This window comes from Candoia aspera, chromosome 4 (assembly GCF_035149785.1).
Source record: "Candoia aspera isolate rCanAsp1 chromosome 4, rCanAsp1.hap2, whole genome shotgun sequence".
Lineage (NCBI taxonomy): Eukaryota > Metazoa > Chordata > Lepidosauria > Squamata > Boidae > Candoia > Candoia aspera.
Window position 1 is genome coordinate 72,851,555 of NC_086156.1, and position 16,572 is coordinate 72,868,126.

General features: G+C 39.2%; 1 protein-coding gene across 5 annotated transcripts in view; it reads left to right on the forward strand.

Annotated features, from left to right (window-relative positions):
* Positions 1–16,572, forward strand: part of GPATCH8 (G-patch domain containing 8) — a 79,128-nt gene that overhangs the window by 42,342 nt on the left and 20,214 nt on the right. The window contains exon 4 of one of the 5 annotated variants that reach the window (XM_063300528.1): positions 14,974–15,015. The exons of 3 other annotated variants lie outside the window; for them this stretch is intronic. The gene's annotated coding sequence lies outside the window, so the exon portion shown is untranslated. Of the gene's footprint in view, positions 1–12,684; positions 15,016–16,572 lie in introns of those variants that run through there. One more of the 5 variants, XM_063300530.1, reaches the window with a different exon arrangement.

Genomic DNA, 16,572 nt, shown 5'->3' on the forward strand with positions numbered 1-16,572 from the left:
AGGCAGGACTAACAATCAGGTTTCCAATTGCTACTCCAGCACTTTAACCACTAGACCAAATTGGTTCTCATAACATTTAAAATATAACACTCAAATTTTCTAATGCCCCTTTAAAAAATCTAGTTTTAGAGAAACTTCTAGTTTGTGGAATCTAATTACTTTTATGACATTACGGCTTGGAGAGTGGAAGCAGAGGTAAATTGCATCCCATGACCCATTTGTTCGGATAACCAGTGTATTCTCTGTCACCAGAGTGATGAAGCCAACTGGAAGGAGAACTCTCCTAGTGAAAAAGCAGGGCCAAAACAATTTCTTCCTCTCTGATAAGAGAAAAGCTCCTTCAGTCTTTGGCTCTACCTTCTCAAAAAGAGCAATTACTTCTGGTCAGTTTCCGCTTCTGGAGAAGAATCTGTGGGGAGAAGAAATGAGTCAAGATCACAGGAGAATCTCACAGGAAGACCTTTGCCTTGACTTGGTTGCCAGTCATCAAGCATTGGAAGCAGACATCATGGGAATACTATAGTAGGATCATAGAGACATCTGGGGAGTGTGGATTGTTGTATCCTCTGGCATGCTTCCTTAAACTACCAATAAGCAGAAGAAAGAGGATAGTCCCATTCAGCTATCAGCCAAGGAGTAGGAGAAGAGCCACCAACCACAGAAAGGCTGCAGAAGTGTGGCTGGGCAGTCCTTCCAGCAGTGCCCCCCAGAGATCACAGACAAGCCCTGTTTCCCACATAGCATTAAGAATGAGAAGCAGCTTCTCCTGATGGCCTTGGAATGGATGCTTAGTTAGATTTCTGCCATCTCCTATTCTCAGGAATGCAGTGAGGAGAAGGAGCAGCCACAGCAGTATGTCCAAGGAGTGGGAGGAGAACCATTATGGAGGAATGCAGATAGTGCAAACAACTGTTTGTCCTCCAGTCATTTTGTCCCTGAGGGAAAAGGTGCGGCAACATACAGACAGGTTTACCTGAGAGATACCACCATTGCCTTCCCTTTCTTTGATCATGTAGAAGGTCCTTAGCCAGTTTTGGGCTGAAAAGCTGGATAGCCAGGAAATATCCATAATGTACACATCCAAGGGACAACATCGAAGGTGCCTTCATCTCGATAAAAAAAGGTTGTACATCTTGAGTAACCCATGTTATTTATCTTACTCATTTTCTGTATCTCCTTCCTCCTCCTATCTCTCCTTTTAATCCAGCAAGAACAGATGGAGGAGATGGGAAAGAAATTCAAGAACACAAGGAAGAGGAAGGATAGATGTGGGAAAGAAGTCGCCCAACAGCAACAGCTCACTCAGGTTTTGCCAGAAGTATCTAGGTTCCCTAGCTCCAACAGCAGCCTCAGCCTCAATTCTCTTGCCAAGTGAAGTGGAAGCAGGGAGATCTAAGGAAACCCTATGATTCGGAAGGGAAAGAGTGAATATTCTAAAGATGATGAAGCCTGTCTACCTACCTTTTACAAACTGTTCAGAACAAAGCTATACCCCAAGTTACTTGGCAAGGTGACAAAGATTCTCAAACAGTAACAGGCAAATGTCATAGTACATTCAGTTCTGTGCCAAGTAATCAAAAGGCTTCAGACATTTTCCCAGAGGAGAACTTTCTGGAGCCAAAAGTGATTTTCCCGTCTTTTTTCTTTAACTTAGTGCTCAAAGACAGGAAGGGGGAACCAGTCAAACCCTTATCCCCGCCCCAGCCCTAACCAACAAGTTCTCTTGCTATAAAAAAACAGTGGAGTTACTGAGCATCCTATCCATAGATGATCCAGTCATGGCCCTAGCATTCAGTTGGTACCCATAGATTAAATGGAACTCTTTCAGGGATCACACAGTTGGAGAGCTGAAAGATCATGGAGAAGGCTTCATGGGGTTGCAATCCAAGCAGCAAAAGCTTCTTTGGTTATGAAAGGCCTCAGTACTATGGGCATGTTCTCTCTTCCCAGAGGCATCAGTAGATGTAAGACACCAAACTAGATCTAGGTAAGCCAGTAAAGGCCTTCAGATTGGTGGCTGCTTCGTTTGTGCTTCATCCATAGACACAATTCAGTTCTCAGCCAGAACTGTGGTATCAAGCGTGGGTGTTCATTGGTGTCTGTAGTATAAAGAGTGGGAGGTAGACCATCATGCCGAAGCAAAGTTCACTTCCTTCATGAGAGGGAAGTTGTTCAGCAAGGCCCTAGCACCAGTATTGGTGAAGAGCAATAAGGTAAGAAGCTCTTCTCTACAGCCTGTAAATAGATGATAATGGAGCAAGAAAGAGGTCCTGGGCAGCTTTTTTTTTTGGCAACAGAAATGGGACCCTTTTTTACTGTCACTGAGGGAACAGATGGACTGGACATTGCTGGCCTTTTTCCTGCTCATCATTGAGATCCGTGGCACCTAATCATCCAGGTAGGCAGTCATTTGCCAACATTTTGGCATACCAAGGAGTCTAGTTGCATCAACAAATTGGTTCTAGAGATGACAAAATCTTGATATTCCCTGATTTTTTTTTAAGAGAGAGAAATTTCTTCCCTCCAAGTAAAAGAAATAGATTTCAGAATACTCCAAGCTATCAGTTGTCTTCTAAAATTAGGTGCCATAGAGAATATGCCCATGGGAGAGCATTTCTCAGGGCTATTTTCTGTCTTTTTCATAATTCCCAAAATTGGTGATTGGAAAGCAGTTCTGAACCTCAGGACTTTGAAAAGTTTCATCGAACAGAGAACACTCAAGATGGAGATCCTGAGATAGGTCAAGAGAGTCAGTGTAGTGTAGTGTAGTAGTGAATCTATTAGTCAAGGACTGGGAACACTTGGCCATGGAAATTCACTGGGTGATTTTGTGCCAGTCAGATTCTCTCAGCCCTACCTACCTCACAAGAGAAAAATTGAAGGAAGGAGTGCTATATATGTCGTCATGAATTCCTGGGAAAAAAAATGAATCTTACCAGGAAATTTATCAGCTTCAGCAAATTTATCAAAAGCCTATATCCGTGTTTCCATTAGCCCAGCCCAGCCAAGATTTATCAGCTTTGCCTACAGTAACAGTTCAAAGTCAATGCACTATCCTTTGACTGGATTCAGTCTGATGGGCATGCCTTTACTCCGACATACTGATGAAATAAGCTGCAGCTCACAAAAACTTATGCCTTTTAAATAGTCAGGAAAGGAGCTACCAGACTGATTTTTGTACCACCATACACTAACACGGCTCTCCTGCAGTGCCTACATCAGTGGTTTCTTTTACCATTTCAGAAACAAATTGTCAAAAAAGTTCATCTTTTGATAAGTCACCCAGAGAAAGCGGCCCAATTCTTACACTGGTGACTCATTCTACCAGTGTTTTTCAAGAAGCTTTGCCCAGGAAGCCAACCAGAACACTAGGTGGGATGCTTCCTTTGAGAACAGGGTATATGATAATTCCATGAGTATTATTCCCTATCAGTCAAGTGGAACTCAGAGCTTTGCATCTGATTTAAGTTGCCTTGACGCACAGACTAAAAGAGTGTCAAATCTTGATGCATAGAGGCAGCATCTCAACAAGGGCCATGTAAATCAAGGAGGATCCAGATTCTTGAAGCGCCAGGAGGTGGTCACCTTTCTAATGACCTTAGTGGAGAGGTATCTTCTTCTCATAGCAGCAGAACACATTAAAGGATCAGCAAATATCATAGCGTACTGGCTGAATCAGCATAACCAGTCTCAAGGAGAGTCAGGCCCCAACTGATGATCTTTTTGCAGATGCAGACAAAGAGAAAACAGATAAACACAACACTTCTCCCAGGGCAGCAAAGCACAAGTGGTCAGTACATCCATCCTTTTGGCCTCTGGGACTATTCTGTCTATTCCCATCTTGTACCAGTACTCTCCAGAATATCCCACAGTATAAAACTTTTGAAGGGATAGATCTAGTTCCTTACTGGCTACAGAAGCCGTAGTTACAAGACCTGATGGACAGGAGCAAGGAACACACATGGCACCTGGACACGTTATTCTAGGGATCAATCTCTCATCCAAGCTTAGGCCAGCTCTCGCTATGTCTCTGAAGTTGATCAGAGACTATTCTTCAGCAGTGGCCTGTTAACTGGTGTCAAAACCTTCCATTCCTTGAGGCACCCTGATACAACAGTGATCTCTGGCAGGCTTTCTGCAGATGGTGCAGGAGACAGCAAATAGAAATAGAATCAGCAAATATTTCAGCATTCTTCAGGTTCCTTCAGCATGGACTGGAGAGTCAGTTGGTGTCCAATATATTATGGAGATAAGTAGCTATGCTGGGCAGGTGTGTTTCCAACAATCAAGAAGTATGCTACTTTCTCGGGGGGGTGTTCTCTTCCCACCAACAGTGTATGGTTTCTCTATTTGGGACCTAATTCTTGTCTACCAGGCACTAACAACTGCACCATTCAAATCAGGCAAGAGTTTGACTTGGAGGATGATATTTCTGGTAATTTTAGGCTCAGCAAGGAGTCTAGAGAAACTGCAGTTTCAATAATTTGTATGTCAGCTTTTTCACTGTGAGGTATTTTTAAGGATAAACTCCTGCTTCACAACCAAGGTGCATTTGAATTCCGTAGGTTACAAGAAATTGTTACTGTATTTTTGTCTAAGCTGTCTCATCACGGGGAATATACATGACATAAACAGGATGTATCCAAGAACTTTAAGGCTTCTGCAAAATACACATTAGATTTCTATCCTGTTTTAACTCCTGAAAATTGGGGCATCAGAGAAATAGGGTGTCCTGCTCATTATTAGCCCCTGGATCAGAGCATGTATTGCACTGGCTTGTTCTGTGAGTGACTAAAAGCTCCCTTTTGGAATCATGGTCCATTGAAGTTGAATAATGACATTGGCAGCCCTGGGAACAGAGGTACATAGTACCTCTAATTGATATCTACTTGCCCCTGCCTTCTCATCACAATGGAAGCTAACCTTTTTCTATTGGATCTGTTATCTTGTGACCAGAAGATTATCCAAGTACCATTCAAATCTACTGTCCTCATTTGGGCCCAAATACTGTTGTTGTTACATAATTGAGGATCTAGAATTCTCAATGATTCTTTAAAGAGCATCCCAGGGATCTACTGTCTGGTTCCTGGTCTTCTTTTGCTCTAGACTGAATCTAAGTGTTCTAGATTTGCTTAGGCAACTCACAATTCCTTCCCCCACTTTGTTGCAATTGTAATTGGGAGATGGAGAAGGCTGTGATGCATCCAAGTTCTCTAAGACTTTTGGAGGAAATCTGGATAAGCCTATAGAAGGACTCAGCCATGTGAGACCTTTATTTCTGGCTGGTAATCCATGCATCCCACCCTCTTCCTCCTGTTCGATAGAGTTCATCCTGAACGTTTCTTTTTTACACTAGGGGAGCAGGAAGGATGTTTTTCATATCACCCCAAATGTTTGGGAGGCAGGCATGGGTTTTTCCTTACTTGTATAATTAAACTTAAATTGTACTCCTAACTAAGGAACAAGGGTCTCCTTTTTTGGCACCGCAAGAACTGATTTCTTCACAGCCTATGAAGGCAACACTTGCCTATACAGTAATTTATTTAAGATTTTAGACAGCACTGTGAACTTGGCAGCCAGGAAACACATGACATGGACAGCAGTCCATTTCTTAGAGCACAGAGATTAAAAAATAACCTTACTCTTTTATTTCAATTATGGAATGTAATCTTCATGATACCTTAGCTATTAAAATACAGCAGTATTTCATTCTATTGGAGTTGGTATTTATAAAGTTGTAGCAAACCATGTGTAATTTCTTGTGACAGTAAAAGAGTTCTGGTTGTGTGAGACAAGGCTGAAGCTGCCATAAGCAGAGAGGACAAAAGCCAGGAATCTTGTCTAAAAGATCCCTTCAGGGAGGTAGACAGGAAGGAAGCAAGTCATAAAGGAAAAAATGTCACCTGAACCAGACAAAGGAAGTTGGGCCTGAGCAAATGGAAACCCCCATCCCAATCCCATCAACAGCTACTTGTGAATCAACAAAGCAAGGACTTTAGGGATAAAAGGGGTTCCAAAGCCTACCCACTCCTTGAGTTGTCTTTGGATCCAGACTTGGCAGCTTCTGTTCCTCTATCTAGTCCCTGGCAGCCCAGTTAAGAAGGTCCCTCTAGCTAGTGCCTGGCAGCCTAGTTAAGAAGGATGCGGGTAAGTGTGGATGAGCGTGTGTGTGTGCGTTTGAGGAAGAGCAAATGTACCTTGCAACCAGTAAAGTTTTGCTGTTACTTTAAATTCACTGGGTCTCCATGTATTACAAAGAACCTGTTGTGCCTCAGTGTTCGGTTGGAAGTGATTTGTGTGTGTCCCTAATTATTTCCCGGCTATTGACCAGGGCTGTGTATCTTGTCTGCTCAAGCTTCACCTATCTGGAAAACCCAGGTAGGAAAGCAAGGGGGGCTGACAAGATCCACATGCCTCAACTGGCTGTGAGTGTGTGAGTGAGTGACCATAAGCCGAACCTGGGAGCAGCATGTGTAACAGTTGGAGAAGTAGAAATTTCTTTGCTCTATTCTTACCTCCCCACAAGAATGGGGAAAGCCCACAAGCAGGGCATCAATTTAGTAGCATCCTTTTGTTTGCATTTTCCTGCAACTGGTGGTGTTGCCTCTGATTTTTGTGGCATCTAATCACCAGGACTAATAGCCATTATCTTGATGTTAAAAATCTCTTAGAAAAATGTTGGGGGCAATTTGGTAGATAAAGTATCAATGACCACTGAGTTTAAAACACTGTCTTAATAGGTCCTGAATTATTTCCACAGATGGTTAAAATTAATGTTCTTTGGATTTAAAACCTGCATCCTGCTTGTGGGCCAGTTAAACATTTGCCTTCACATTTCTTTCTGTAGCAGAAATAATAGAGCATGTTGAAGGCCTACTACTGCTGATTCTAATTGAGATGCTGTGGGAGGGCCCATTGGCAATGCTCCCTTTGTTTCACTCTCCTATGTAGAAGGAGGCAGTAATGGGTCTCTCCACTTGGCCATATTTTTGTTCTTTACTTAGTGCATCAACAATAATTTAAATTTCTGAACACAATCCTTTTTTTATAATAATTTTTATTAAAAATTTTCTCAGATATAAAAAATAAAGTAATATAAAGTGAAATTAGAGAAAGGAAAAGAAAGAAAAAAGTGAAGTGAGAACGTAAGAAAAGTATAAAAGAGAAAATACAACTAGAAACAAAACAAGAAAAGAAAAATATATAAAGAAGCAACTCCCAATCTTTTCACAGCATTTACAAGCAAACAAATCTTCACACCTCCTTCTTTAAAATTACATATTTCCCTTCTTCCTGTATGCAACCCTTTTTAATCAACAAAAATAAATCACCAATTTATTTTTTTCTGTTTTCAGCAAAAAAAACCATAAGAGGTTTCCCGTCTTTAATGAAAGTACTTGTTGTCTTAAAATTTCTGAACATAATCCTTGTGCTATTGTCTTGATCCACCTGAAGATTTAGACTACTAGTTAGGACTGACCCACTCAAACTCCAGATCATCCAGCATAGCCCCAGAATTAGACCTGTCTGGACCCTGCTGGCCTTTTGCAGGACACTAAAAACCTGGCTTTGCCACCCAGCCTGGGACCCTGATAGCATGGGTGAGCCCATGTTATGGCTTGTTTGAGTGTTCGTGAGTCATCTTGGCTGCTATTTTCATGTCCTTTTTGTTGTTTTTAACCCTGGTTGTTTTTTTTACTGTTTTTATTCTAATTATGAGCCACCCCGAGTTATGTATGGGAGATGGGCAGCCTATAAATTTAATGAATAAATAAATAGTCACCCACAGTCTGCTGTCCCATCTATATTTTTCGAGCCATGGTTATGATGATGGAAAGAGAAGGTCTGGGTTTGGACAAAAGCTTGAACTAATCTGTTTTGTTTCTTTTTCAGTAAAACTACAACTTTAATCAATTTTTATATTAACTCTGGAACTAGATTGTTAGTTTTACAATAGAGGATAATAGGCTTGTTCAGAATCAGCCAGTGACTTCAGGTTTAATAGGACAGGTTTTGGTGAACCTTGGGCTTACATATTCTCTCAAATTAAGATGAATTGATTGAACTATTAACGTAACTGTAATTAATGAACAACGGAAGTTTATGGGGGGAGGTTAGGTAGGCCTATGTTAGCCTGAGATTCACATAGGTTCATCTGTGTATCCCTAAATCATGATGTAGCATTATATGAAGCACATCTAATGGCTGAGTTCACACATTAGGCCAAACCACAATATGACTTGTTTGATTATGTGAAAATACACCTAATAGTTGACTTCATAGATCATGCCAAATCACAATATGATCTATGAGAACCCAGTATATCGGGGTTGTAAAACAGTTTATCACTTAGCATGCACTGCCTTAACATACTAGCTGGGTTTGTGCAGCATGGTAAGCTAAAGCCAAGCAAACCACTTTATGATGCATGTCATCCAGTTACTGAATGAGAATTTAGTCTCCCAGACGGTACACATGCTACTAGATGGTGACACATTTTTTTTCAGATTTTGGGGCCAAGATCTTTTGTTTTATTTTCCTTTGACAACATAAACAGAGAGATGCAATTCGGTCAAGATGAGCAGCTGGAGTTGAAGTTGGCATCTATCTCTTTATTCTTGATTAAGAACATTTCCTGCTCCCAAATCTAATGAAGAAAAATATTCTGAAGAATCAGTGCCTCTGATTTCCACAGACATTCTAGTTGGTTTCTGGTCAATATAAGGCAAATCCACATCTGTCCTTGGATCCAGGTCTGTGTTGTGTCCTTAATGTTATATGGAGCTGGTGGAGAGGCTCTGCATCTTGCAGTTTTTGTAGAACATTTCTTCATTCTGGTGGTGGTCTTGATGTACTTGCAAGAACAGGTGCATTGGCAGTTTAATGTCCTTTTTGTGCCCAAGACATTTTACTCTTAAAACCTGGGGATGTTAACTTTTAACCCATGCCTCTCTTGTAGTTTGTTAATTTGAGGTTTGCAATATCTGCTGCCCAGTGTGATTTTTAATTTTTTTTATTCTGCCTTCAAATGGTTAGCACTGCTTCATTGTATCTTACTAAAATGTATTTTAGAATTTTGTTGCTTTAAGTTCGTAACATCTTTGTGTGTGACAGTTTCTTTGTGTCTGCTGAAGAGTAAATACATAGCCAGATGTGTATTTGGCTATGTGTTTATGTATATCGTTCAACAAGCACATTCTGTTTCTTTAAATCCCCATTTTTGTAAAGGAAATGTGAAAACTCAGAGGAACTGAAACCTGCCAGTACTGACTCAAAAGGCCTCTACTTCTCTTCCCTCGTTTGTTTTCCTACTATATTTCAGATATTTGCAAATCTTAAAACAGGTGTTATATAAATATAGCCTGGAATTCTGTCTTTTAAAGAGTGTTGTGTAGTAGAGATACTTCTCCTGAAATTTGGGATCAGGGATATTTAGACTATCAAATATAAATCTGTAAAAATACCGTATCTTTATACAATCCAAAGAGAAAACAGAGTATCTTTATTTAAAAAGGTAAATAACTCTGCCTTGCTGGTCATCTTAAACGGAAAGTAGCTTGCCTCTTGGATCACAGTAGTAACAACTTCTGTACACGATGATTTTCAATCTTGCTTTGATTATTACTAGTTTACTTCCTCCACTTCCTTCACCTGAAGTATTGCCAAAGGTATTCTTGCTATGTTAAAATTGCCCTCTATATTCAGTAAGGCAGAACATGCATGATTGAAACTATGGATGACATGAGAATTTTCTTTAGTAAGAAAAAAATCCAGCATTGTGTTTGTAAGAGACAGTGATAATGGATATGTTGTCAGTCACATATATTGCAGACCAATGAGTATTTGAAGTTGGGGTCTACATAGTACAGTGCTCATTATCGTGCGTTGTTTGCTCTGAAAGGAGTTTTTCCTGGTTCCTGGTTGTACAGTTTTTCAACACAGCTTGAAATCCTGGGAATTTAGCAAGATTAGCATTAAAAATAAGTTTGTCTGTTTGAACAGTTAGAGCTATGCATGTAATGTCATATGCACATTAATCCAACCTCAGTAAATCCCATGCCATGAAAAGTTAAAGAAATTTTAATTTTTTCATGTTACCATTTATATTATATGTCCTGTTATATCCTGATAAATCTGTTGAACATAAAGGCTTAGGAGGCTGGTCAATCCCATGGAGATCCTCTACCAAATGCTTCATTCGCTAGCGGACCATTTTTTAGGGAGGCAGCTATATTCCTAGGGATGTCATCAATGGCTGTTATTGTTTAGCAGTAATGTTAGTACTGCAGACAGCTATATATGGATACTGTATTCTATTTTGCTACTGTTTGCTAACAGCATAAATAGAATTGTAGACTAGATTGTGAGTAGTCTTTTAGACCAGCAGTTCCCAACCTTTTTGGCACCAGGGACTGGTTTCGTGGAAGACAATTTTTCCATGGACCGGTGGGGGGGGGGGATGGTTTCGGGATGATTCAAGCGCTTCCTCTTTTTCCCAACCTTTTATTCTTTTTTCTTTGCGCCGTTTGGAGATAGCAGCCAGTGGGCTTGCTTTCTCTGACAGGAGGTGGAGCTCAGGCGGTAATGCAAGCAATGGGGAGCGGCTGTAAATACTCACACTGTAAATTCGCTCGCTTGCCTACCGCTCACCTCCTGCTGTGTGGCCTGGCTCCTAACAGGCCACGGACTGGTACCAGTCCGCGGCCTGGGGGTTGGGGACTCCTGTTTTAGACAATAGAAAATTAAATTTCTATTGTTAGGGGCAATTTTATAATATGTCCAAATAGCTTATATGTTATTTCAGAGAAGTTCAGACAAGCAAGATATGTGAAATAATTTTGAAGGCTGAGCTGCTGCAGGTGCAAAGAGAACATAGATGGTGAGTTTGGTGCTAATATTTTGTAGGGAAATTGAAGATGGAAGACCATAAGAATTTCACAGGCAATATATGAAATTATAGCTCAGGTTAGAACAGTGAGAAGTATTTTTAACTTTAAGTTACCCCGTGTTTCTGTATTGTCTTTGATTCTGTCAAAATCAGTGGGTGACTTAACACAAAATTATGTGTCATCCTTGAACATTGTTTAAATTAATTATTTTGGGAGGTTCACTCATGTTCAGTTTAACATCTCTAAGGATTACCTAACACTTCATGTATCAACTCTGTGCTCCTTAGAGGCAGGATTGAGCAAATGTAAGATAGCAAAAGGAATGGAAATACTTCCTGCCCCTTTCTTGTCTCTTTTTGATATTTCAGAATTCACCAGATGTTGTTATATTTATCTTCTTAAGATAAAGGCATAATTTTCCTTTTTAAAAATAGACTTGAGGACACAATGTTTTAGAACACATTAAAACATATGTGGAAATGCACATGACCAAGCCCTGAGGATCTGTAGTGTCTAGGAAGCCTTTAATTTGGCCAAATCATTTTTTCCATTATCATGGAAGATTGAGATTAGTAAGTATTCTGCTGAGAGATTTCAATATTATTAGATTGTAGAACTGGTATGTTTCCTATTATATCTTAGTAGTAAGAACTATGTGGGTATTTGAGCGTTCTGCAGAGTGTCTTTCCTTATTTTTCTGCCCCCCGTTCTGTATATGGGGGATTATGCAACTTGTCCTTTGGATTGCAATGTAGCTTCTTAAAGCAATAGTCTGGTAACCTTTAACTCTATATGTTACGCATGTAATTAAAAGTTCCTGCCATGGCCTTGACTGGGGAACAAGTAGTAAATATAAAGATACGTTCTGCATGTGAATTCAGATAACCAGATCAATTAAAGCTTACTCCTTAAACAATCTCTTATGGGAAAAGTGGAAATTGAAAAGTCCACATCAAAATGAAAGGTGGTCTTTGCAAATCTCACAGTTTGTCTCTGGACTGAGTTTTTTCTTTTAAAAACATCCATACAGTAGTGTTGCCCCCTTTTCTTCATCCCACATACCCCAAGCACGCTATTCATTCCCGTACTTTAAACCAGTGATGTGATCTGCAGCAAAGATGAATGTTAAAGAGGATGATTTTCTTTCTCTCTTCTTCACTCCTTTGTGGCAGTTTAATATGTCATTGTGAAGGATCCCAGAGAGGTATTTTTCTCAAGAGTTCTTCATGGAGAGGAAGTACTTTGTTTGTTTTTTCCCTAACCCTTAAATTGGCACACATAATTTACAGAAATGTTAGCCTTTCCATTTGGTTTACAGAGCAGTTTCAATTTTTGGTACTAGTTACTTTCCCATATGCTGTTTTAAAGCTGGGTTTAAAATTCAATTTATGTTTCTTCTTCTTTTGATACACTTCTTGATTTTCTAATCTGTATTTATTTAAGTTTCATACAGATAAAAATTGCTTTTGTAAATTGCTCAAGGGGCTTTGTTAATGAGCACGGTGTGGAGCTTAAAGTGTAATAGGCAGCAGTGAAATCAATCTGCAGAATCCCTCTAAGAACTTATTTTAGAATAGGCTTACTGTAGCATCAAATGTCCTATTTGTGAGGCTTGCTTCTTTCTTAAGGCTGTTCTTCAGTTGACAGCTCTCAAAAGTCTTGATTCATCTCATGAGGTCCATCTCCCCTGATATTACATTCAGTAGTCAGAAAACCATATGAAAAAAATTGGATTGTGAATTGATAATCTAACTCTTAAATGATATTACAGCCAGTTTTGTCTGGTTTCTAGTTTAGTTTGGGGACTGAGGCTGCTTTGATGGACAACTTATGCTGGAGTGGAAACTGAAAAAAAGGACTATATCCCTGTTCTGCTAGACTTTCTTGTAGCTTTTGGTCTCATCAGCCATCCTGTTTCTGGCAGCTTTTGGTACCATCAGTCATACTATTCTTTTGGATTGCCTGGCTAAGCTTGGACTTGGGGATCATGGTGGGCAAGAGGCCTAACTTGAAGAGAGAAGTGAAATTCCCGGACTCCTGTTCTTGTACTGGCCATAGAGAATTTATATCTTATCCCATTCTAATATCTTTATGAAGTCAGTGGGAAAAGTTATCCAAAAGCTTGAAATGCAGAATCATTGGTTTGAGCATGAAGGAAACAAACCTCAGTTACATAAAAAGAGGCAGTAGAAACCTTTCAGCCTTGGAGCAAAAAAAAAAGAAAGAAAGACAAAACTTAGTGAAAATAAGGTAGAAATAGCTTTAATTAATAATCTGGGATTGGGTTTTCAGCCTTTTGAAAGACATGATAGCACTCTTTTCAAAATGTTTCTGGACCTAGCCCTCTTACTTGGATGGTCAAACTGCAGTTATAACATTTACACAGCTTAGGTTAGGGGTTCTCATCCTTGACAGGGAAGGAAGATGTGGCCATATTGCATGTGATTTGTTCGCATCCAGATTAGAATACTGTATTACAATTTCTACATAACACTGTATTTGAAAAGTGTCTGGATCCACTGCTGGAACAGAATGCTGCTCCCATGGTAATACTGGTGTTAGCACAGTATTTGAGACATTGATCAGATACTGCTCAATTCTGCATTTGTTTCCACTTTATTTCAGAGCCCAGTTCAAAGGATTGGTTATTTCCTTCAAGGCCTTAAATAGTTTCATGTAAATATACTTCAGATAGGTTTTCCCATCAACTGAGATAAGACAAATTAAGTTCTAAAGTAAAGCTAAGTTTGGTGTATATGTATGGACAAAGCTGCCTTGGTTATGGTAAATAGCTCTGAAACCTATCTAGATCTTCATTACTTACTAGAAATATAACAAAAATGTATTCCCTTGCTTGGGTTGCTGTTGCTCAGTGTCGCTTCTGTCTTGTTTTTATTGCTGCCCATTGGGTCTTAAATAATTTTTTTACATTCTATTACTGCAGTGAAACTTCTGAGGCTTTTGGCCAAAAGTAGCACATACATTTTAATACAAACAATATTAGTATTATTTATTTCTAGACATATTTGTAGAGCCTGTAGCCATGACTCTAATATTTTATATTTTGAATAGGAAAGGGAGATACTGCTAATTAGAGAATGGGATAAAGGGTATGCACAGACCAAAATGAATGTATTATGTTGAAGTTCTGTTTACATTCACTTAAAACTTCTTGTGTAATATTCAATATCAGAAACTTACGTTATTTTTCTAAAGGCAGTTAACTAGAATTATAGTAATAAATCCAATTAGAATAGTCATTTAACTCATTTGCTTTGAGCTGTTTTCTGGATTTAATAAATACCTGCTTGCCCCATTATATTTCGCCCAGCTGGAGAAAGGATGTTGGCAAGAGGAATGGGAATGCTCAGCCCCTCCCTCTGTACCACATGCCTAATATTCAACTACTTACCTCTTAGCTTCTTTAAAACGCACACATGCAAAACACTGATTGAATTTTACATACATCACTGGACCCTTTGGCCAACTTCTTGAAGTAGTGAATGTACTTTAGAGCTGAATTACTACTGCTTTAAGTGAGGGCTTATCTGTTTCCCAGTGTGCAGAAAAAACACTATAGAAAACTAGCAGTTGGGGGGAAAGTTCTGTTGTCATTTTCTCATCAACCTACTAATTTTCTTTGCAGAAGAGCCTTAATTTTCCTTTGAACCATTGAATGTGGTCCAGTGGTTGCTTTGAACAGTTTAATGTAGTTTGCTATGTAGATGAGACTATCAGAAGTTTGGGAAACACTCCAAGAAAGGCTATTTCTTACTACTTGTTACATTGCAAAACAGCCATCCCCCCCCAAATTTAATATGAAGAATTGTGAGTGCCATGTTTATTAAAACTCTAATCATTAATTTTCAGTATTAATTATATGCTGAATACATCTTGAAAATAAACCAGAGTTACTCCACTTGCACTATTTCCAAAAGAAGGGTGGCGTGGGGTGGGTGGAAGTCCTAGTGTCACTCTGGTTTCTCCCCCTTCCCTGTACCCTCCCCGTTACCTGCCTACTGCATAGGGCCTATTTTCTGCCCCTGACAGTTTCTGCCTAACAAATGGTGTTTCTTTTTTACAGCATAATGATCCGGGACTTGTTGTGGTGATGGTAAACTTAGTGGTAATTTTTAATTTTCAGACTGAATTTACTTCTTTTTTGTCATCAGAGCACCAAATATGTTAGGCTTACTTTTCTCTGTTGTAGCCTTCATCTTTTCTGCTTGGTCTTTTTGTTTCCCTTTTTTTCCTTTCCATTTCTTCATGCACTCTTTTGTGTCTGATCCTTGTTCATTAAGGGTTTAATGCTCAGAAGGGATGTTTGTGTTAGAACTGCCAAAAATTTGTGGAGATTCACTTCAAAACCAAATCTCTAATACTGTCCAAACTTGATCTCCCCCCTGCCTTTCCCGAGCATATACTGAGTGTTAGCAATTGCTAGGATAATTTAACAGATAATTGAAAATTGAAAACATTGACTGCCTTAGGAAGCAAAAGTACTAATATATTCTTCATATTATGAAGGAGTCTGTCATATTCATTTGGACAGAACAAATGCCACTCCTATAGAAATGTAATAAAAATTAAGGGGAAAATATATCATTTGAAATAAACTATTATATATTTGGTTCTTTTGCTCAAAACTGCAGTCATTGCTTCGTATACAATTGGGCATAAGTCCCCTTCCACCCTCATCCTTGTTACTGAAAATGTGTATATATCTAAATAAAAATTGTATTTAAAAATGCTTTTTCACAGATGATCAGTGTTTCCAAATTTGATTCACCCTACTCCAGGTTTCTAAATTTGAGATACAGCAGAAATGTCTCTCTAGAAAAGAGTTGTTCAATCTGGAAAATGTTGAAATGTATTCCCAAATTAAATTTATGTTGGGGATTGGTTTGCTTCTATTTTAATGGCACATCAAGGGCAAAACCTTTTTTAACCTTCACAGTAAATCTTGTGAGGAATTACAATTCCTGTTTTATAGCTAAGAAATAGAGACAAGGCTAATAAGTCCTCTGACAGGTGAGACATGAACCCAGATGTCCCAAGTACAGTTCTGTCAGTTGGGCCACTCTACCTCCCAAAAGTTGAAAAAAAAAAATAGCTTTCAATTTTTTTGGAGATGCAGATACTCAAAAATACTATCTGTTATGCCACATGAACTGATACTAGCAGTCCAGTTTCCTTATTTCAGCACGATTCAAGCTTGGACATCTTTTGGCCCAAGGGTATAATCTATGTGTTTTTGAATGAGAGGAATATTGTTAACAGCAGTCCCCCAAGTTTGATAATAAGGGAAGTAAACATTCTGTTTTTTCACTCAAGGTATGCACCAGATAAGGTAAGTAACTCCTTTTTACCAGTGCCCTTACATCACAACTCACAGCGCATGTTGTGATGTAAAAATAAACACTCCCAAAGGCTGTGATAGTCGAAGTGCTCGTCTGCCCCATTTTGCTTTGTTTGGCTGGTTATGAGTGAATTAAAAATACATATGGAATCTTCAGCATAGTTTGATTAGTTCAAAGTCAGTTTTCTTCGCAACTAGTCCTTTTCACAGCTTACAAGGAAAGGATATGGCAAAATCCAAAAAGCCCATTTTGGGCCTAGAAAAGTCTCAATACCTAATCTTCCAAACGTCTGAAATAATTGCATGCTAAGTGGGTGTTACTGG